The following is a 7,071-nucleotide window of genomic DNA, read 5'->3' as shown; positions in this document are numbered from 1 at the left end:
ACAGAAAATGCGTTGATGGCTACAGGCTGAATAGGTCTGGCCCCAGCCTCATGTCCAAAAAGCAGCTTGAACTTCAGGGGAAATAAAGGTGCAGGCTTGCTGAGATTATCTACTATTCAGTGAAACTACTGCTGGCTTGCTGTGATAAATCAACACAGATCTGGACACTGTCTTCACAAGTTGTCTATCAGTGACAGCAGAAACAAACCTGAAAGTGGACATTTTCTCTCTTTCTCTTTTTTCTCTTTCATTTTTTGATCTTGCTTTCACATGAGTATGGACATTGTTTCTAGCTTCTTTGTGGTTGTTGTTCTGTTCTTCCTTTTATTTCTTCCTTCTCACTTTCCCTCCTGTCTTCTGCATCAGTTTCCCAAAGTCTGCATGACCTGCCTTCATTCTCCAGCCTTGCTTCTAATCTCCTCTTCTTCTTCCATTTTTCTATTTATTCCCTAACCCCTTTTAAATTTTCTCCCCTGGGCCAGGGATATAGCTCAGTGGCATAAGTGCTTGCCTGGCAAGCCTGAGGTCGTGAGTTCAATTCCTGGTACCAAAAATAAATAAATAAATAAAATTTCTCCCCTGAGGATAAAATTGGCATATCAAGAACTTATTTGCTGCATATAATTTTCTGGTTTGTTTTAGGTTTTGTTTTATAAGCACAACTCTAGTTCCTATGGTTAAAGTTGGAAAATTAATGGTTACATCAATTTGTCATTTTCTAGGCTGTGTTTGATTGCTATTCTTATTGATGATTGTACAACTTTTACCAAGATGGAGATTGCCTAAGGGTTATAGAAAATACTGTGGGCCAGTGCAAAAGAACCAGGGGATCGGACAAGCAAGCAGGCAGCAACTTCTCATCTCCAACAAATTGAAAAGGGAGGATTTTCCAATAGACTCAAAACCCCAAAACCAGCTACACCTGGAAGACACCTCTGAAAAGTAGCCATTTCTTAAGGGCTCTAAATTCTAGCAATAAAGCAACTCACCATGAGCAATTTATAAGCATCAACCCAGGAATTAAACTAAAAAAAATAAGGAAAATGAAAAGAAAGCTAAACAAGATGCAACCCCAGACATCCAGTCAGCAAAGGCAAACCCACGGGGCAATAAGGTGGGACAATCTAAAAGCTACCCACCTGGTCTCTCAGAAATGGTAACAACAAACAAAATGAATGAGGCTCTACAAAAAAATCAAATCAGAAATAATTTCTAAGAAATCTACAGAGATGGTGATCACAATGACAACCATACTTAGTGACTCTAGAGCAGATACAGATTTTAAAAAAAAGAGTTTAGGAAAATGATAGAAACCATGAATGCCCAACATAGCAAAGAAATGGAATCATAAAACAGATTCAAGCAGATATCCAGGAGAATAAAAATTCCATCAAAAATATCTGCAGCAGAATGAGCTAATGTGAGGACAGCATCTCAGATACAGAAGACAAACATGAAGTTAGTGATCAAGAAAAGAAAGATATAGTAAAAATACCAAGGGACCATAAGAAATCATTCCAGGAGCTGCTAGGTGATGCAAAGAAGAATAACACACTTCTGATTGGAATGAGTGAAAAAAAAAGATGGCACAAGTGATGCAAAATATCTGTTCATAGAAGTCATGGCAGAAAATTTGCCTGGCAGGGAAAAAGAATTTGACAGACAGTTAAGAGAGGTATATAGAATTTCACTTAGCCATGATAGAAAAATCTACAGTTGGCATATCATAGTCAAGATTCCAGAAATTAAACACAGTGATAGATTATTAAAAGCTGTTAGAGAAAACAAACAAATGACCTATAAAGAAAGCCCATGAGAATTGCCACTGACTTCTTGACACAAATACTCAGGTCAAGAAGGGCTTGTGGGGGGGCTGGGAATTTAGCTCAGCGGCAAAAGTGCCTGCCTGGCAAGCGCAAGGTCATGAGTTTGGTTCCCAGTACTGAAAAAAAAAAAAAAAAAAAAGAAGGGCTTGGGGTGAAATATTTCAAGCCCTAAAAGAAAACAATCTCCAAACCAGACTGATGTACCCCACAAAACTATCTTCCAAAATAGATGGAGAAATAAGATACTTCCATGACAAAGAACACCTGATAAAATTAATAAACATCAAACCAGCACTGCCAAATCTTTTGCAAGACATCCTTGAAAAAGTAACAAGGACTACAACTCCATGAACCCCAACAGAAGAAATCCACTGGCAAGGCAAACAATTAAATGGAGGAGAAAAAATGAGGGGGCAACAGCAGGAAAATAACATGACAAAAGTCAATACATATCAGTTATTACCATCAATGTTAATGGTCTCAATTTACTAATTAAAAGAAGACTGTTAGAATTGATTAAGAAGCAAGATCAAACAATATGGTGCATACAAGAAATAATTCATACAAGAATTAATTCATAGCCAGGCATACAAGAATTAATTCATAGCCAGGCATGATGGCGCATGCCTATAATCCCAGCACTTAGGAGGCTGAGGCAGGATGGTCACTGTAAGTTTGAGGCCAGTCTGGACTTCATAGTGAGTGAGAGAGGAGGGAAAGAAAGAAGAAAGAAAAACAAGAGAAAACAAAACAACTCCCCTAAAAACAATGTTTAGATTTATAAAAAAGAAAGCAAATATAATCAAACAAATGAACAACAGAAAGTGCAAAAGGGATGGAAAAAAAATAAAAGAGAAGTTTCTCTGTGATTTCAAGCCTGTGGTTTTCTTTTTGGGTTTATAGTTTGTGGTAGTCTCCAATTCAGTAAGTGCCTCTCCTCTCACTGGTATGTAAAGGAGACAGTCAGAGCCTAATTCTGTGGTAGTTAATCCCAGCAAGCCTGCAGTAAGATGAGGGGTGTGTGACGTTTCTGTTGTCTTCAAATCCACAGAATTCAGGATGATTCCAGCCTCTGATAGTGGTTTTGTGGCCTGAGCTGCTTAGCTTATAATACTGTGGGGGTCTCTTGCTGACCTGACTGTGATTCCCTGACCCTGGACCTCTCCTGTGGTTGTCCCTTAAGAACTGTATGTTCTTAACACTCGGAGTCCTGAAATGAAGCCAACTCATGGCTGCTCTGAGTACTAGGTTCAGTTTGCCCCTCCCTAAAATAGTTTTTGGCCATGCAGTGCAGTTGCTTAGGCTGGAGTTACTCATCAGCTCTTGTAACACATAGCATCCATTGCTTTGCTCCAATGGTCTGTTTCTCCCTGGAGGCCTCTGGAGTCACCAACTTTCACTATGTCCCCGTAGAGTTGATCTTCCTTTGTCATGCTATGAGGGAGGAGCTGGGGAGAGGATGCAGATTGGCCCTGCCTTCTGCATTAAGGTCTGGGTCTGCTGCTGTGTCCTGCACAGCTGTTGAAGTTCCCAGGGGGAAGAACAGAGGGAGGATGGAGAAATAAAGAGAAAAGTCTATACACAGACAGCTGAGGTCATGTAGAGCCCTCTCTCTGGATGGGGGAAAGGAAAGGAGCTACTCAGTGTGTTTATTTGTACATTTGGCAGATTGATGTCACATGACAGCCCTCTGCCTAGAAACCTGTTCTTGGATTGCCTCAGGGCTTGGTGTTCTCTGGACTGGAGCACCTTGTTCATGTGGCTCGCCTCAGGCACTTTTTGTTCTCAGACCTGCCTTGCTCCAGCCCACCATGTGTGACGGATCTTCAGCTTCAGCCACTCTCCACACTCTTTATTCTCTCTGTGGGCTCCAATTTTCCTTTCAGATGCTCCCTGGGTCCCAGGGATCCATCTCCTTCCTTCTTTTCTTTCCCAAGTTGTTATTTTACAGTGTCTATAATTCCAAAAAGCGGAGAGGATGATTTGTTACTGCTTAACACTCCACCGTTTTCCTGAAGTCCCACAAATCCCTTAATGTGGAGTTTGTTTCTTAGCCAGGCAACTCCTGTTAAACAATAAGCTGAAAATACTACTTGGATATTTTGGCTTCTTTGGGACAAGAAATCAACAGGCACATGAAAGGTAACTAATCCTGACCCCGTATTAATAAAGAACTCATTTTCCCAGCTTCTGAGTACTGACAAGCTATTTTCAAATGCCAGCTCCTTGAGAATTGTTTTAGCTGCTGAGCTTCATTCTCCACAGCTAGACTCCTTCTTGGAATGGCCCACACTCAATGACTCACCATTTTTACCTGCAAACTCTGAAATATTCTCCAGGGTCAACTGACATCCAAAGTCACCCTTTAGAAAACATTCTGCATGCCAAATTCCATCTGAGAGTTTCTTTTCTCAGGGAACCCAACTTGCTATGAGACCCTCAAGGAATTTACAGACCTTTGTGCATACTTGTCAATTTCAATTTTTATACCATATGAAAAGCCATAAGATAGGGTAAAGAAAAGGTTTTATGCAACTTTAGAAGTATCTAATGCAGTATTTGGGAGCCTCAGAAGAGCTTTGTTTTAGGGAGGGCAACAAACCGTTCCATTTATCCCTTCAAGTTAAACATACCTGTTAACAGTAAGTAACTGCTTTTGAAATGGTCATAATATAGTGAGAGCATTTTGGAAGTAGATATTTGGAAATATTTCCATTGTTATTACTGAAAATGACACACATTACTATAAAAATCCTCAAACTCATAAATGGAATTTTCTAAAGTATTGTTTAAATATTTTCCAAAATACTTGTTTGCTTAAAAAAACAGAATAAATACCAATCAATTGAAAACTGAATTCAGAAATATAGAAACCTACTACATAGATATCAGTGGAAATTTGGTCTGCTTGAAGAATAAAAGCTGAAAAATTAGTATTATTTAGCAGGCAGAACTAACAATGTAAGTTAGTTGCCTTTTGGATCTAAGTATTTCTCTGTTTTTGAGTAATAACAATCATAACAAACTGAATCTTGATATAATTTGAATTTTCACAAAACAGGAAAAAATTTTAAGGAAGATGCATAAAGACTTGGCTATCTAGCTAATTTAATTTCTTTTAATGTTTTGTAAGTATTTTTTTTTTAATTTTCAAATTTTTTTGGTGTTTTTGAGACAGGGTCTCACTGTGCAGTTCAGGCCGGTCTTGAACTCACTTTTCTAGCCCAGGCTGGCCTCGAACTCACAACAATCCTCCTGCCTCAGCCTCCCAAGTGCTGGGATTACAGGTGTGTACCACCACACCCAGCTTTGAAAGTATTTTAATACCATGGTTTTGGTGTGAGCAAAAAGAATGTGGTGTCACTAATAATAGAACATTTGAAGAATACTACATACACTTGTTCTTTAAAATGTTTCTAACATTTTAAATTTATGTGTTAGTAGAGTAGCATATATATTATAAAACACACATATATACCCTGAAGCATATGGTCAGCATAATTTTAAACTCCAACCAAAATCATCTTTGCTAAAGGAAATGTCTACAGATGCTGCCTTCTTGATTTTATTAAATTGATAATTTGACAGAATAGTCATTTAAGCATTAACTTGGATTTTTGGGCAGGTGGGAAAAATATTGTGGGACAATTAAAGTACCAAAAGCCAACTACAATTTACAACCTTGTAAAATAAACTACTAGACTTTTATCATTTTGAATTCTGTTCCTATACATTGTGAGAGATCCTTCAGTGTGTTTTAATCCAATTCTTGATTTCTTCTCATTGTTCAGGTTGTATATTTTGTCTTCATGCTATTCTCCCAAAGTCCAAAATTCGTCTTTTTCTTTTACTCAGTAAAAGAAATTGTTGCCCCCCCCCAAAAAAATGATTTGCTAACAAATTATTTTTACATGCTAATTGCCCAGAGCTCTTCCTCATTTTGGGTGGGGGTATAGGATTTAATGTAGGCCACTTCCCTCTGATACTACCTACAAATCATTGCTAACTAATGGAAAGATTATTGTAAAGGACTAAGTTCTTTTTCAGTTACTTTTTAACCAGTGTAGTCAGTAGTTTGCACAGGTGGACAGATGAGTACAATGTTGCTTTTGTATGCAGAAAGGGGAATTTCTTGATTGCAGTTCATGAAAACATGGATGCCAGACATTTTGTGTAACACTACTAAATAATCCCTATAACTAAGACAGATAAAAGACTAAATTAACCTTTCATTTGGTTTTCTTCAGACTATCCCAATTTTCCTTGCCACTTTCCCCATAACAAATAATATAATCACAACACATGAGCTGTGTATTATACATTTGTTTTAGCGAAGATTATAATGCATGCAAGTGCATAGTGATTGTGACATAAGGTAATATGCGCCCAGTTAATATTCTGTATTGGCAATCTACTCCATGACTGCATTGTTTTAGACCCTTTTAGATGACACTCTCATGGTTTAAGATCCAGCTAACCTAGTGAGGGTCTCCCTAGGAGGCCAGTTACTTTTACATTTCCATTAATAAAACATCATTGGAATAACTTACGACTGAAAAGTGACATAAAAGGCAATTAATTTATAGAAATTTAAATATATGACAATTACTTGAGGAGATTATATATATATATTTGGGGGAGGCATCTTTTTGAGACAGGGTTTCACTACGCAGTTCAAGCTGGTCTTGAACTCACTCTGTAGCCCAGGCTGGCCTCCAACTCACAGCGATCCTCCTGCCTCAGCCTCCGGAGTACTGGGACTACCAGTGTGTGCCACCATGCCCAGCTCAAACCTATACTCTAGATGGCAGAAATAAGTAACTACACATTCATTCTAGCAAGTTTTTAAAAATTCAAATTTACCTGGTAAAATTAAAATAGTCCTACATTTCCTGAAATATAGGATCCAAGTTCAGCGTTTTTAGGTAAAAATTTTCCACATATAACCCTTTATTTCCTGTTCCTATTTTAAGGATATATAGTGTTTTCACATTCATTAGCGGTTTCTAGGAGTTGCAAACATTAGGAACATCCACATACATAGCAGATGCTTGCTTGTCCAACGGTTCCAAGCTTCAACTTTCCACCGCTCCAACAGCAAAGTTCGAAAAAATTCAACTTGAAAAAATCTGTATGGGCCAAGAGAATCGTGTGTCATGGACACAAAGGGCTGACACTTCAGTTTAAGCACTCTTGCCCAAATTTTTAGTGAGAAAAGGTAAAAAAGACCAAGAAAGAAAACCCC

This window comes from Chinchilla lanigera, unplaced genomic scaffold (assembly GCF_000276665.1).
Source record: "Chinchilla lanigera isolate Chin_1 unplaced genomic scaffold, ChiLan1.0 scaffold00031, whole genome shotgun sequence".
In the NCBI taxonomy this organism is placed as follows: domain Eukaryota; kingdom Metazoa; phylum Chordata; class Mammalia; order Rodentia; family Chinchillidae; genus Chinchilla; species Chinchilla lanigera.
This window is presented reverse-complemented; position numbering follows the sequence as displayed.